The following is a 17,504-nucleotide window of genomic DNA, read 5'->3' on the forward strand; positions in this document are numbered from 1 at the left end:
GGCTCCACCTCTGGGGGCAGGGCACAGACAAACAAAAAGACAGCAGTAACCTCTGCAGACTTAAATGTCCCTGTCCGACAGCTTTGAGGAGAGCAGTGGTTCTCCCAGCATGCAACTGGAGATCTGAGAACGGGCTGACTGCCTCCTCAAGTGGGTCCCTGACCCCTGACCCCTGAGCAGCCTAACTGGGAGGCATCCCCCAGCAGGGGCAGACTGACAGCTCACACGGCTGGCCAGGTACTCCAACAGACCTGCAGCTGAGGGTCCTGTCTGTTAGAAGGAAAACTAACAGAAAGGACATCCACACCAAAAACCCATCTGTACATCACCATCATCAAAGACCAAAAGGAGATAAAACCACAGAGATGGGGAAAAAACAGAGCAGAAAAACTGAAAACTCTAAAAAGCAGAGTACCTCTCCTCCTCCAAAGGAACGCAGTTCCTCACCAGCAATGGAACAAAGCTGGACGGAGAATGACTTTGACGAGCTGAGAGAAGAAGGCTTCAGACGATCAAATTACTCCGAGCTATGGGAGGATATTCAAACCAAAGGCAAAGAAGTTGAAAACTTTGAAAAAAATTTAGAAGAATGTATAACTAGAATAACCAATACAGAGAAGTGCTTAAAGGAGCTGATGGAGCTGAAAACCAAGGCTCGAGAACTACGTGAAGAATGCAGAAGCCTCAGGAGCCAATGCGATCAAATGGAAGAAAGGGTATCAGCCCTGGAAGACGAAACGAATGAAATGAAGCGAGAAGGGAAGTTTAGAGAAAAAAGAATAAAAAGAAACGAGCAAAGCCTCCAAGAAATGTGGGACTATGTGAAAAGACCAAATCTACGTCTGATTGGTGTACCTGAAAGTGACGGGGAGAATGGAAACAAGTTGGAAAAGACTCTGCAGGATATTATCCAGGAGAACTTCCCCAATCTAGCAAGGCAGGCCAACATTCAGATTCAGGAAATACAGAGAATGCCACAAAGATACTCCTCGAGAAGAGCAACTCCAAGACACAAAATTGTCAGATTCACCAAAGTTGAAATGAAGGAAAAAATGTTAAGGGCAGCCAGAGAGAAAGGTCGGGTTACCATCAAAGGGAAGCCCATCAGACTAACAGCGGATCTCTCGGCAGAAACCCTACAAGCCAGAAGAGAGTGGGGGCCAATATTCAACATTCTTAAAGAAAAGAATTTTCAACCCAGAATTTCATATCCTGCCAAACTAAGCTTCATAAGTGAAGGAGAAATAAAATACTTTACAGACAAGCAAATGCTGAGAGATTTTGTCACCACCAGGCCTGCCCTAAAAGAGCTCCTGAAGGAAGCGCTAAACATGGAAAGGCACAACCGGTACCAGCCACTGCAAAATCATACCGAAATGTAAAGACCATCGAGACTAGGAAGAGACTGCATCAACTAACAAGCAAAATAACCAGCTAACATCATAATGACAGGATCAGATTCACACATAACAATATTAACTTTAAATGTAAATGGACTAAATGCTCCAATTAAAAGACACAGACTGGCAAATTGGATAAAGACTCAAGACCCATCAGTGTGCTGTATTCAGGAAACCCATCTCACGTGCAGAGACACACATAGGCTCAAAATAAAAGGATGGAGGAAGATCTACCAAGCAAATGGAAAACAAAAAAAGGCAGGAGTTGCAATCTTAGTCTCTGATAAAACAGACTTTAAACCAACAAAGATCCAAAGAGACAAAGAAGGCCATTACATAATGGTAAAGGGATTAATTCAGCAAGAAGAGCTAACTATCCTAAATATATATGCACCCAATACAGGAGCACCCAGATTCATAAAGCAAGTCCTGAGTGACCTACAAAGAGACTTAGACTCCCACACATTAAAAATGGGAGACTTTAACACCCCACTTTCAACATTAGACAGATCAACGAAACAGAAAATCAACAAGGATACCCAGGAATTGAACTCAGCTCTGCACCAAGCAGACCTAATAGACATCTACAGAACTCTCCACCCCAAATCAACAGAATATACATTTTTTTCAGCACCACACCACACCTATTCCAAAATTGACCATATACTTGGAAGTAAAGCTCTCCTTAATAAATGTAAAAGAACAGAAATTATAACAAACTATCTCTCAGATCACAGTGCAATCAAGCTAGAACTCAGGATTAAGAATCTCACTCAAAACCGCTCAACTACGTGGAAACTGAACAACCTGCTCCTGAATGACTACTGGGTACATAACAAAATGAAGGCAGAAATAAAGATGTTCTTTGAAACCAATGAGAACCAAGACACAACATACCAGAATCTCTGGGATGTATTCAAAGCAGTGTGTAGAGGGAAATTTATAGCACTAAATGCCCACAAGAGAAAGCAGGAAAGATCCAAAATTAACAACCTAACATCACAATTAAAAGAACTAGAAAAGCAAGAGCAAACACATTCAAAAGCTAGCAGAAGGCAAGAAATAAATAAAATCAGAGCAGAACTGAAGGAAATAGAGACACAAAAAACCCTTCAAAAACTAAATGAATCCAGGAGCTGGTTTTTTGAAAGGATCAACAAAATTGATAGACCGCTAGCAAGATTAATAAAGAAAAAAAGAGAGATGAATCAAATAGATGCAATAAAAAATGATAAAGGGGATATCACCACCGATCCCACAGAAATACAAACTACCATCAGAGAATATTACAAACACCTCTATGCAAATAAACTAGAAAATCTAGAAGAAATGGATAAATTCCTCAACACATACACCCTCCCAAGACTAAACCAGGAAGAAGTTGAATCTCTGAATAGACCAATAACAGGAGCTGAAATTGTGGCAATAATCAATAGCTTACCAACCAAAAAAAGTCCAGGACCAGATGGGTTCACAGCCGAATTCTACCAGAGGTACAAGAAGGAGCTGGTACCATTCCTTCTGAAACTATTCCAATCAATAGAAAAAGAGGGAATCCTCCCTAACTCATTTTATGAGGCCAGCATCATCCTGATACCAAAGCCTGGCAGAGACACAACAAAAAAAGAGAATTTTAGACCAATATCCTTGATGAACATTGATGCAAAAATCCTCAATAAAATACTGGCAAACAGAATCCAGCAGCACATCAAAAAGCTTATCCACCATGATCAAGTGGGCTTCATCCCTGGGATGAAAGGCTGGTTCAATATACACAAATCAATAAATGTAATCCAGCATATAAACAGAACCAAAGTCAAAAACCACATGATTATCTCAATAGATGCAGAAAAGGCCTTTGACAAAATTCAACAACCCTTCATTCTAAAAACTCTCAATAAATTAGGTATTGATGGGTCATAACTCAAAATAATAACAGCTATTTATGACAAACCCACAGCCAATATCATACTGAATGGGCAAAAACTGGAAGCATTCCCTTTGAAAACTGGCACAAGACAGGGATGCCCTCTCTCACCACTTCTATTCAACATAGTGTTGGAAGTTCTGGCCAGGGCAATTAGGCAACAGAAGGAAATCAAGGGTATTCAATTAGGAAAAGAGGAAGTCAAATTGTCCCTGTTTGCAGATGACATGATAGTATATCTAGAAAACCCCATTGTCTCAGCCCAAAATCTCCTTAAGCTGATAAGCAACTTCAGCAAAGTCTCAGGATACAAAATCAATGTACAAAAATCACAACCACTCTTATACATCAATAACAGACAAACAGAGAGCCAAATCATGAGTGAACTCCCATTCACAATTGCTTCAAAGGGAATAAAATACCTAGGAATCCAACTTACAAGGGACGTGAAGGACCTCTTCAAGGAGAACTACAAACCACTGCTCAAGGAAATAAAAGAGGATACAAACAAATGGAAGAACCTTCCATGCTCATGGGTAGGAAGAATCAATATCATGAAAATGGCCATCCTTCCCAAGGTAATTTACAGATTCAATGCCATCCCCATCAAGTTACCAATGACTTTCTTCAAAGAATTGGAAAAAACTACTTTAAAGTTCATATGGAACCAAAAAAGAGCCCGCATCGCCAAGTCAATCCTAAGCCAAAAGAACAAAGCTGGAGGCATCACGCTACCTGACTTCAAACTATACTACAAGGCTACAGTAACCAAAACAGCATGGTACTGGTACCAAAACAGAGATATAGATCAATGGAACAGAACAGAGCTGTCAGAAATAATGCCACATATCTACAACTATCTGATCTTTGACAAACCTGACAAAAACAAGCAATGGGGAAAGGATTCCCTATTTAATAAATGGTGCTGGGAAAACTGGCTAGCCATATGTAGAAAGCTGAAACTGGATCCCTTCCTTACACCTTATACAAAAATCAATGCAAGATGGATTAAAGACTTAAATGTTAGACCTAAAACCATAAAAATCCTAGAAGAAAACCTAGGCAATACCATTCAGGACATAGGCATGGGCAAGGACTTCATGTCTAAAACACCAAAAGCAATGGCAACAAAAGCCAAAATTGACAAATGGGATCTAATTAAACTAAAGAGCTTCTGCACAGCAAAGGAAACTACCATCAGAGTGAACAGGCAACCTACAAAATGGGAGAAAATTTTCGCAACCTACTCATCTGACAAAGGACTAATATCCAGAATCTACAATGAACTCCAACAAATTTACAAGAAAAAAACAAACAACCTCATCAAAAAGTGGGCGAAGGACATGAACAGACACTTCTCAAAAGAAGACATTTATGCAGCCAAAAAACACATGAAAAAATGCTCACCATCACTGGCCATCAGAGAAATGCAAATCAAAACCACAATGAGATACCATCTCACACCAGTTAGAGTGGCAATCATTAAAAAGTCAGGAAACAACAGGTGCTGGAGAGGATGTGGAGAAATAGGAACACTTTGACACTGTTGGTGGGACTGTAAACTAGTTCAACCATTGTGGAAGTCAGTGTGGCGATTCCTCAGGGATCTAGAACTAGAAATTCCATTTGACCCAGCCATCCCATTACTGGGTATATACCCAAAGGACTATAAATCATGCTGCTATAAAGACACATGCACACGTATGTTTATTGCGGCATTATTCACAATAGCAAAGACTTGGAACCAACCCAAATGTCCAACAGTGATAGACTGGATTAAGAAAATGTGGCACATATACACCATGGAATACTATGCAGCCATAAAAAATGATGAGTTCACGTCCTTTGTAGGGACATGGATGAAATTGGAAATCATCATTCTCAGTAAACTATCGCAAGAACAAAAAACCAAACACCGCATATTCTCACTCATGGGTGGGAATTGAACAATGAGAACACATGGACACAAGAAGGGGAACATCACACTTCGGGGACTGTTGTGGGGTGGGGGGAGGGGGGAGGGATAGCATTGGGAGATATACCTAATGCTAGATGACGAGTTGGTGGGTGCAGCGCACCAGCATGGCACATGTATACATATGTAACTTACCTGCACGTTGCGCACATGTACCATAGAGCCTAAAGTATAATAATAATAAAAATAATAATAATAATAATAAAAAGAAAAAAATGAATAAAGCTGACATAAACATTAAAAAAAGAATATTAACTTCTTAAAAATGTAGCTATATTCAGAATAATTCTATTAAAATTTTAGCTTCATCAAGTGTGATGATATCTGTCATTTCCAACCCTCTGACCTTTCTCCTGCCTTAAACTTTCTGTAGTATATTCAGATTCTGGAATTCATCCTTCAGGTTTGAACCCATTTTTTTATCCATGGTTAGTGGTAATGATTTTATATACTCTCGTCTCTGCACCTTATGCCTCCCAGTCAATAAGAGAATTTACACTATTATATAAGTGCCTCTTTAATATTTTTAGAGGATGGTAAGAATAGTAGTTATTTCAACAGCCTATTAGCAGATTCTTGGAGACAAAACTTATATGAAAGCCCTGCACACTGCTATCACCAACTGAAACAGAAGGCTAAATTTATTTCCATATTACTGAAAATCAATTGGTCTATTATCCTTGAATATATCATATTTGTCTATTCTTGAAAACCCAGGAATAGTTTTATAAACTTATTATTAGTGTCCATTACATTCAAGAAATCACCAAAATTCTGTTGATTCAATTCTAAAATATGTCTCAAATCTATTAACTCTTTTTCATACTCAAGTCTACTGCCTCTGTTGAGGCCTAGTCTTTTTTTTTTTTTTTTCCCCACAATGTTCACCAGTCTTTTGCCTTGACATCCAGCCTTTTGTCCTGCTCCCATCCCAATCTCCAGCTTAGTACTCATACTTCCATCTATGTTATCTCAACTTCGTTTAAAATTGTTTTAAAGGCCCTTTCAATTCCTCATAGCCCACTGGATAAAATGCAAGCTCCTTGGATATGGGACCCTAACATGCCTTATTCAACTCTGTGGTTTCATTTTCTACTTTCAATGCCGAGAACTGTGAAGATACTCAAGGTATGCTTGAGAAATGAAAAAAACGGTTTAAAATTGGAACAGATGACTGTTTGTTGAGGAGGTTAAGAAGTATTCCACTATTGTCATAGAAGCAGGGAGTCTTATTTGCAGAGTAACTTGTATGTGAATTAGCAGACTCACCGGTCATGTGAGTAGTTGAAGGAAGCTCATTTTCATTTTGCCAATCATATGCAAAAAATCAGTACAGGTGACAAAAACACAGGAAACAATTTCCTACTATTTTTTAAATGTGAAATTTAGGAGAATTTCAACAGTTGAATTCTCAAGAAAACAATGATGACAAAGTACAAGGGAATTGACAATGGTTTTTATCTGCAGAATATAAATATGACAGAAGAACACTTAGACACATACTGTGAGACCCCCTAATGATGTGAAAGAATGGCAGAAAATTGGCCCCATTAACTAAATGTATTTCTGGAATCTCTTCATGTAGCACTACCCTACTTTTGCCTTTTCACTAACTTCTGAAGACGTGGCTATCAGCAATAAAAAAAATCAATTCTTATGAAATAATTATCAGCAGATGATGTTTTTTTCATACCCAAGTGGAAAAGACTGATAATATTTTATACATAATTATACACAAAATATTTATTACCACCAATCTCAGAAATGAGTTCAATAAAATAAGACATTTTGTCTGATATTTTAGATCCTATGATACTTTTAAAGTAGGAGTGACTTATATAATCCTCTCTCTGATTTAATTAGGTAGAATAATCAAGAATATGGGGATATAGAGATGTATTATCTCTTGTTCTAGATCTTTTCACTAAATATGTCATGTACAAATGATTCACCTTCTCATTAGAAAAAATCTCTTCTCTATGTGAGTGAGAAAAGTATCTTGTGCCAAATATGCAGCTTACAGAGTTTCTAAAAGTATTAAGGGACCATGGACTATGTACTAGAATATTTAATTCCTTGTTAGATAATAATTGAGAAAACATATTAAGTGATCTGGGCCAACTACCAACTTGCTTTTGTGTTCATGAATGGAGCTATCAGGAAAAAAAATGCTTCAATATTCAGGGATTTGGACTTTTTTTTTTTTTTTTTGAGATGGTGTTTCACTCTTGTCCTCCAGGCTGGAGTACAATGGGGCAATCTGAGCTCACTACAACCTCTACCTCCCAGCTTCAAGGGATTCTCCTGTCTCAGCCTCCTGAGTAGTGATTACAGGCACCTGCCACCATGCCCAGGTAATTTTTTAAATTTTAGTAGAGATGGGGTTTCACCATGTTGGCTAGGCTGGTCTCGAACTCCTGACCTCAGGTGATCTACCTGCCTGGGCCTCTGGAAGTGCTGAGATTACAGGTGTGAGCCACTGCACCCAGCCTGAACTCTTTTCTTTTTCTTTAAATACTTTAAGTTCTAGGGTACATGTGTACAACGTTTGTTACATAGGTATACATGTACCACGTTGGTGTGCTGCACCCATCAACTCTTCATTTACATTAGGTATTTCTCCTAATGCTATCCCTCCCTCAGTCCCCACCCCCCAACAGGCCCCGGTGTGTGATGTTCCCCTTCCTATGTCCAAGTGTTCTCATTGTTCAATTCCCACCTATGAGTGAGAACATGTGGTGTTTGGTTTTCTGTCCTTGTGATAGTTTGCTCAGAATGATGGTTTCCAGCTTCATCCATGTCCCTGCAAAGAACATGAACTCATCATTTTTTATGGCTGCATAGTATTCCATGGTGTATATGTGCCACATTTTCTTTATCCAGTCTGTCATTGATGGACATTTGGGTTGGTTCCAAGTCTTTGCTATTGTGAATACTGCCACAATAAACATACATGTGCATATGTCTTTAGAGTAGCATGATTTATAATCCTTTGGGTATATACCCAGTAATGGAATGGCTGGGTCAAATGGTATTTCTAGTTCTAGATCCTTCAGGAATCATCACACTGTCTTCCACAATGGTTGAACTAATTTATACTCCCACCAACAGTGTAAAAGCATTCCTGTATCTCCACATCCTCTCCAGCATCTGTTGTTTCCTGACTTTTTAATGATCGCCATTCTAACTGGCATGAGATGGTATCTCATTGTGGTTTTGATTTGCATTTCCCTAATGGCCAGTGATGATGAGCATTTTTTATATGTCTTTTGGCTGCATAAATGTCTTCTTTTGAGAAGTGTCTGTTCATATCCTTTGCCCACTTTTTGATGGAGTTGTTTTTTTCTTGTAAATTTGTTTAGGTTCTTTGTAGATTCTGTATATTAGCCGTTTGTCAGATGGGTAGATTGCAAAAATTTTCTCCCATTCTGTAGGTTGCCTGTTCACTCTGATGATAGTTCTTTTTCTGTGCAGAAGCTCTTTAGTTTAATCAGATCTCATTTGTCTATTTTGACTTTCATTGCCATTGCTTTTGGTGTTTTAGTCATGAAGTCTTTGCCTGTGCCTATGTCCTGAATGGTCTTGCCTAGGTTTTCTTCTAGGGTTTTTAGGGTGTTAGGTCTCACATTTAAGTCTTTAATCCATCTCGAGTTAATTTTTGTATAAGGTGTAAGGAAGGGATCCAGTTTCAGCTTTCTACATATGGCTAGCAAGTTTTCCCAGCACCATTTATTAAATAGGGAATCCTTTCCCCATTTCTTGTTTTTGTCAGGTTTGTCAAAGATCAGATAGTTGTAGATGTGTGATATTATTTCTGAGGCCTCTGTTCTGTTCCATTGGTCTATATCTCTGTTTTGGTACCAGAACCATGCTGTTTTGGTTACTGTAGCTTTGTAGTACAGTTTGAAGTCAGGTAGCATGATGTCTCCAGCTTTGTTCCTTTTGCTAAGGATTGTCTTGGCTATGTGGGCTCTTTTTTGGTTCATTTAAACTTTAAAGTAATTTTTTCCAATTCTGTGAAGAAAGTCAATGGCACCTGGATAGGGATAGCATTGAATCTAAATTACCTTAGGCAGTATGGCCATTGTCATGATATTGATTCTTCCTATCCATGAGCATGGAATGTTCTTCCATTTGTTTGTGTCCTCTTTTATTTCGCTGAGCAGTGGTTAGTAGTTCTCCTTTAAGAGGTCCTTCACATCCCTTGTAAGTTGGATTCCTAGGTATTTTATTTTCTTTGTAGTAATTGTGAATGGGAGTTCACTCATGATTTGTCTGTCTGTCTATTATTGGTGTATAGGAATGCTTGTGATTTTTGCACATTGATTTTGTATCCTGAGACTTTTTGAAGTTAATTATCAGTTTAAGGAGATTTTGGGCTGAGACAATGGTGTTTTCCAAATATACAATCATGTCATCTGCAAACAGAGACAATTTGACTACCTGTTTTCATAAATGAATACCCTTTATTTCTTTGTCCTGCCTGATTGCCCTGGAGAGACCTTCTAACACGATGTTGAATAGGAGTGGTGAGACAGGGCATCCTTGTTTTGTCCCGGTTTTCAAAAGGAATGCTTCCAGGTTTGCCCATTCAGTATGATACTGGTTGTGGGTTTGTCGTAAATAGCTCTTATTATTTTGAGATACGTTCCATCAATACCTAGTGTATTGCGAGTTTTTAGCATGAAGGGCTGTTGAATTTTGTCGAAGGCCTTTTCTGCATCTATTAAGATAATCATGTGGTTTTGTTGTTTGTTCTGTTTATGTGATGGATTACGTTTATTGATTTGCAGAAGTTGAATCAGTCTTGTATCCCAGGGATTAAGCCGACTTGATCGTGGTGGACAAGCTTTTTGATGGGCTGCTGGATTCAGTTTGCCAGTATTTTATTGAGGATTTTCACATTGATGTTCATCAGGGATATTGGTCTAACATTCTCTTTTTTTGTTGTATCTCTACCAGGCTTTGGTATCAGGATGATGCTAGCATCATAAAATGAGTTAGGGAAACTTCCCTCTTTTTCTATTGATTGAAATAGTTTTAGAAGGAATGGTTCCAGCTCCTCTTTGTACCTCTGGTAGAATTCGACTATGAATCCTTCTGGTCCTGGGTTTTTTTGGTTGATATGCTATTAATTATTGCCTCAATTTCAGAACCTGTTGTTGGTCTATTCAGAGATTCAACATCTTCCGGTTTAGTCTTGGGAGGGTATATGTGTCCAGGAATTTATTCATTTCTTCTAGATTTTCTAGTTTATTTGCATAGAGGCATTTATAGTATTCTCTGATGGTAGTTAGTATTTCTGTGGGATCAGTGGTGATATCCCCTTTATCATTTTTTATTGTGTTTATTTGATTCTTCTCTCTTCTCTTTATTAGTCCTGCTAGCTGTCTATCTATTTTGTTTATCTTTTCAAAAAACCAGCTCCTGGATTCATTAATTGTTTTGAAGGGTTTTTCATGTCTCTGTCTACTTCAGTTCTGCTCTGATCTTAGTTATTTCTTGCCTTCTGCTAGCTTTGAATTTGTTTGCTCTTGTTTCTCTAGTACTTTTAATTGTGATGTTAGGGTGTCAATTTTAGATCTTTACTGCTTTCCCTTGTGGGCATTCAGTGCTATGAATTTCCCCTACACACTGCTTTAAATGTGTCCCAGAGATTCTGGTACGTTGTGTCTTTGTTCTCATTGGTTTTAAAGAACATCTTTATTTCTGCCTTCATTTTGTTATTTACCCAGTAGTCATTCAGGAGCAGGTTGTTCAGCTTCCATGTAGTTGTGTGGTTTGGAGTGAGTTTATTAATCCTGAGTTCTAATTTGATTTCACTGTGGTCTGAGAGACAGTTTGTTGTGTTGGCCTGAACTCTTAGTAACCCTTTAAGATACCAACTAACTGTGTCATTAAGCTAAATTTATTGTTGTTGTTGTTGTTGCTGTTGTTTGATGGAGTCTCACTCTGTCTCCCAGGGTAGAGTTCAGTGATGTGATCTTGGCTCACTGCAGCCTCTGCCTCCCAGGTTCCAGTAATTCTCCTGCCTCAGCCTCCTGAGTAGCTGAGATTACAGCCATGTGCCACCACCCCTGGAAAATTTTTGTATTTTTAGTACAGATGGGGTTTCACCATGTTGGCCAGGCTGGTCTTGAACTCCTGCCCTCAGGAGATCTGCCTGCCTTGGCCTCCCAAAGTACTAAGATTACAGGCCTGAGCCACCGCACCTGGCCTAAGATAAAATTTAACACCAAAATGGCTCCAGTTGTTCCTAGCTCATGGTCAACACCTTACAGAGGCGTTGATATGGGTGAAAATGTGTATCCCAAATTAAACAAGCAGCCAGGCTGAAGAAGTGTTTCACAGATTCAGTCAAGGAATCATAAAATATTATAACTACAATGGAACTAAATCATATTAGCAAACACTTCACCTTACAAATGATAAAATTAGGGCAGAAGTGTAGGCCTTTTGATACCAGAGCAGCTTGATTTTTTAGTATTGATAATATTTGAATGTTTGCATTCCTTTCAAAATTCATGTTGATATTTAATATTCAATGTAGCAGTATTAAGAAGCGAACCTTTTGGAGGTAATTAAGCAGAGACCTAAATGGATGGGATTAGCAACCTTATAAAAGGGCTGGTGGGAACTAGCTAGGCCTCTTTTGCCCTTTTTTCCTTCCACCCTTCTGCCATGTAATGATACAGTGGGTGTCCCCTCTGTAGATGCAGCAACAAGACACCAACTTGGAAGCAGAGATTAAGCCCTCACCATACACCAAACCTGCCAGTACCTTGATCTTGGGCTTCCCATCCTCCAGAAGTATGAGAAATACATTTCTATCATTTATAAATTACCCAGTCTAACATATTTTGTTACAACAGGATGAATGAACTAAGACAAGTATATAATGATGCCTTTCTTGATATTTAATCATACAGCTTCTAGAACCCTGAGAAATAATCATTTACAGGTAGCAATTCAATTTTTGATCCTTTAGAATATGGGACAAATATAAACATTGTTTGTGGTTGAAGTGCTGAGGCAAGAAAGATTATGAAATTTCAACAGGTGTAGGTAAATGAGTGCTGTTGGGGAGTGGTGGAGGCACTTATGCCATACTTACATTTCCAGTTTTAAAGATTTTGCAATGTAGTTGTGTCTCAGAGGACACTTCTGGGGCTATCAGGAAGACAACTGAGCTAGGAATAGAAATTTAAGACAATAATTCTGGAGGAAGAGTTACATTTAATTCATGTGTTTGTTTATAGCCTTGTTAGTTATTACAACTTTAAACATATAAATTAATATCCATAAGCATTCTGGGCATGAGAGTTTGATTACTTCTGGGAACACATTTTATATTGTTCTTACATGTGTAAGGATCTGTGCTAGGGAGGGTTTCCTGACTACAGAAAGAGTAACCCACTAAATCTGCTTCCACAGAACCTACAATCTAGTAGATGACCAACAGATGATTTCAAACATCAGTGCGTTGACATGAATGCTGGTCTTTGGGGAAGCTGTCTTTTCATGTTTCCTATTAAGTTTATGCACAATTTTATATCCTCCCTGAAATGAGAGTGTTAGTGGTAAGGGAAGGGAAATGACATTTACTATGCATTATCCTCAAGGATTTTGTTAGATGGCTTATGAATGGTTTTTTTTTTAATCTTTTCAACTATAGTTCTGCAGGGTACCTATTATTATCTCCATGTTCCTGACAATAATTGTTTAAGGTTACCTAGTTAATAAATTGTACCCCACCAGTTGGAAAACCCAGAAATCTAAATTATTTCAGTTAAAGGTATATAAAGATATTTAGGGAGAGAGAATGAGGCATATTATATTTATTGGTTAGGAAGTAATATTTTCCAAAACAGTTTTTAAAAGAAGATAAATCCTTTACAAATTTTTACCTAAGATTTGGGAAAGTATCTACACTTCTCCCAGCAAAGAATGTTCATTTCCCAAATACTTACAATGGTAGTACCTATCACTCTACTATGCACATTGAACATTGTGGAAATTAACATTATTTCCATTTAAAGTACATAAGTTTAGTTAAAATAAATTTAAAAGCTAATGTCTGTAAATAGAGCCATGGTTTATTTTAAAAAGTGCTGGCTATATCAAATACTGGCTATAAAAAATTGTTGTAGAGATGCATTAAGAAACTTAATTATTGAAACAAAATTAGAAATAATATTAAGCCTAGCTTCAAGAGTCAACAAACTAAATTTAAGAGGAGTAGTCAAGAGTTGTCCTTTAATTGGAAATTCATTGCACTACACAGCTGTGGTCTCTCTTTTACATCTGTAGCAGCAGCAGGAACTAATACTGTTACCATAGAGAGAAGCCTAAATCTCTCTCACACCAGAAGTTAAATGCTAGAGACATGAGTTATCATTAACAAGCAAACACAAATGTGGATGCATTTAACTACACACACACACACAAATCAGAATGAGAAAATATGAAGATCTGTTTTAAAAATTATTAAGATGTTCTATGTTTTAATTTTTGTTCAATTTATGTAGACTTATAATGTACATTTTGTTCATTTCAAATAGAGTTCTGACTCCATATAAAAATGAGTAGTGAGAAAGTATTTTATATTGTCTTTATTTTAGCTAACACTAATGAGCAGTCAAGATTGGATTATTAGGTCACATATAAAACATAAATTCACACTTTGAGACAGTCTATCTTAAGAGAATACGACAGTGTATAGAGTGTTAACATTTAAATTAATCTATATATAGATGGGGCTTACAGCAATAACTACTACATCTGGCACAGGATTTATGCAATGTCAACTACCAAATGCAAAGACTTGGTATTGAATTGATATAGGGAGGCAAAGGAGGTTTGGGAGATCTGGATATATTCTCTTCAAAAAAAAAAAAAAACTAGAATCAAATAAAAATAACTAACATCAAAGGGGAGTTCAGCAGATGCAATGGAAGATGCCTATAGTCCCAGGAGTTCTGGGCTGTAGAGCACTATGCTGATCAGATGTCCACACTAAATTCAGCATCAACATGGTGACCTTGTGGGGAGCTGGAGGATCACCAGGTTGCCTCAGGAGGCATGAAGTGGTCCAGGTTGGAATTGGAGCAGAACAAAACTCTGATGCTGATCAGTAGTGGGATCATGCTTGTAGATAGCAACTGCACTCAAATCTGGGAAGCACAGCAATATCTCATTCCTTAAAATACAAATAAAATTTTTTTTTTTAAAAAAGAAAAATCCAATGCAAAAAAGAGATTTAAATGTGACAATTTGACAACCAAAAAAGAAAATATAAAGTAGAAACCATTGTGTATGTTTAACATTGATGGACAGAGAAGAAAAAACAAAAACACCATTGAGAAAATATCCATTGCTTATCTTGACATCAGAAACAAGAACTATTTTAATTTACATTATTTATAATCATCAGTTTTTGAACATTAATTTAAAAATATTTTTGAATGCGAAGTTATTTCCTAACTAACACAACACACAAACACATACACCCTCACAAACAATTTGGGTCACATTTACATGCTTTAAAAAAGCAAAAGCTGTTATTAGATAAGTTATATTTTTTAATTTATTAGCAAAATATGAAAATTTTAGTCTTTGAATTAGATTAGTCAATCTATACTTGGTTTTTAACACGAGCCCAGTATAAAAAGTAGTTGCAGAATCTAAGAAGTAGCTCACTGAAAAATGAAAATCAACTTGGGTGCCTTATTGTACTCATTGTAATCTCTTAGACAATTTCTTAATTTATAGATTACCAAAATCTAGAGAAAATGTCTCAAATCTTTATTGACACTGAAAAAATATACTAAAAAAAAAAGGACTATGAAAGCACAGGCAGGGCCTTCTTCTGTGCTAAAATACATAATTTTTTTTTCAATCAAGAGTTTCAAGTCCATTTTGAATTTTCTGAGTAATAGTACAAATTTAAACTTCTACAAAATTAGACCTCAAAAATATAATTTAATTTGATTAGATCTTGCATCATCATATGTGTATTTTAATTAGATTTAACTTGAAAAAGATATTTTTTCTCCTTCTTCTTGACTCCTCTTCCTCTAACACCCTTTAAGCATAAGTGAGAGTAATAATTTATACATATACAGTTTACATATATATAGCTTTTTAGCATTTTTACAAAGTACTTTTACTGATATATGAAATTCAATAACATTTTTCATTGGCTCTCTAGTTTGAGAATATTTTCAGATTTTTTGTTTTTCAATGTTTCAAGTGCATCTCTGTCAATGATATGCTCTTCTAAATCTCTTCTTTTGAACCCATCCTTAATTCTACAGTAGCGCTGGTTAATAGACCTTTCTATAATGTTAGAAATTGTTTCTATCCACACTGTTCAGAGTACCCACTAAGTATATGTGGCTTTTGAGCACGTACTATGTGGTTAGTGCAGCTAAGAAACCAAATTTTAAATTTAAATGGCCACATGTGGCTAGTGGGTACAGTATTAGACAATACAGTCATAAAGGTTTATTCTGAAGTGACTGTTAAATTTCTTATGGATATCACAGAAAACTCTCAATTTTAATATATCCAAATCTGAATATTCATCTCTGCCAATGCACCTACTCTTCCCTCACCATCAAAAACTATACACACATTTACTGCTTTCTATCTGTCCCTCCCTGTCTCTTTCACTTTTACAGAAACAATGCACAGGAATAATGACAAAACTGGTTTTTTTCTTTTCAGTATTACTCCTTAAATAGTTGTTCCTCCATCCTTGTTATCATCTAGGTTTGATACCTCAGACAACTTCAATCATTCCCTGTTTCTCAATCAGCTTCATTAGTTTCTGTTTCTCAGGCACTATATCAAATTATACACCATTCCCCAATTATGTTTTCCTCAACCTTATACTTAGTGCAAACTTTTGATATTTGTCATATTTCAGTGATCAATTCTTTATTATTCAGAACATCATCACCTCTGCTTGGACTTCTGAAGTATTACATTTTCTTGGAAGTTTAAGAGTAGAAGTTCTGTCTGCCTAATTATATACTTTAAGGTATATTAATTATCCTCTTGCCTAATATGAACTAAAAGGAGGTAAGCAGTATTTTTCTTTAGTTTGTCATTGTTAAACTATGTTTATGATTACTTAAACTATGTTTAATAAGCAACATGAAGTTCCCTTTGTGTTTGTTTGTTTTGCTACTGTATTCCCCCTCTCTGGTCTCATATAGTCTTGCTGGGAATATCAATTAAGGCTTTATACTCCTCTGGCTTAAGGGTGACCATGTGACTCCTGGGATTTGGGTCAAAGGTGGAAAGATACAATGGCAAAAGTGTTGGACAGAATTACAGAATTAATTCCTCAGTACCATGAAAAGATAAATATTAAATTCTTATCCTTTTCTAAACTTCATCATCAGTTTTTCTTTTAATCCTGTGATTGCAAAGCAATCTTTAGAAGTTCTTATTAAACTTAGGCTCCCAGTATTCCTACTAATTAAAACACATACAGGCACACACACACACACACACACACACACACACAGAGAGAGAGAAAATGAGATCACAATTAAACATTAAAATCATATAAGGAACAAAAACACCATGAGGATTATTCCAACCCTAAAGCAAAAAGATAAATTGTATCCTAAATGGGAACATTTTAATAAAATGACATTGTATTGAATATAAAAATAATAAAGTAGAAAACAGATTCCCAAGAAATGTCAATTAGATAAGTAGCAGAATTCTGTAAATGTCAGAAGAAAATAATATCATCATCTTTGTAGGGTAAATAATTTTCAATCCATATTCTATTACCAGATAATTTTTAGTAGGTAAATTCTATAAGCAGCTAAGAGTGAGAAAAAAATTAATTACTTTTTAATAAGAAAAAACACAATTCAAAACTTACCTATAGATTTCCAGATTGTGCTTTATTTTCCTCTAATTCATTACCTTAGAAAAGTATTGAACTCTCTGTCTCCCTGATTATTTTATGACCACAGGTGCTTAAAATGACTGAAACTATTGTATATCATTGTATTGTGTGGCTAGTGATTTTGAACAATGCTGCCTCTTCTTAATAGAGTTCTTACCGTTTATCTGTGCCTTATTTTGCAACAAATTCTTCCCAACCTTCCCAACCCCTGTTTGATCATCCTGTAATTGTCCCCATCTCAGTGAAGGCAATTCAATTTTTTCAGTTGCT

Source organism: Pongo pygmaeus, chromosome 3 (genome assembly GCF_028885625.2).
Source record: "Pongo pygmaeus isolate AG05252 chromosome 3, NHGRI_mPonPyg2-v2.0_pri, whole genome shotgun sequence".
NCBI lineage: Eukaryota > Metazoa > Chordata > Mammalia > Primates > Hominidae > Pongo > Pongo pygmaeus.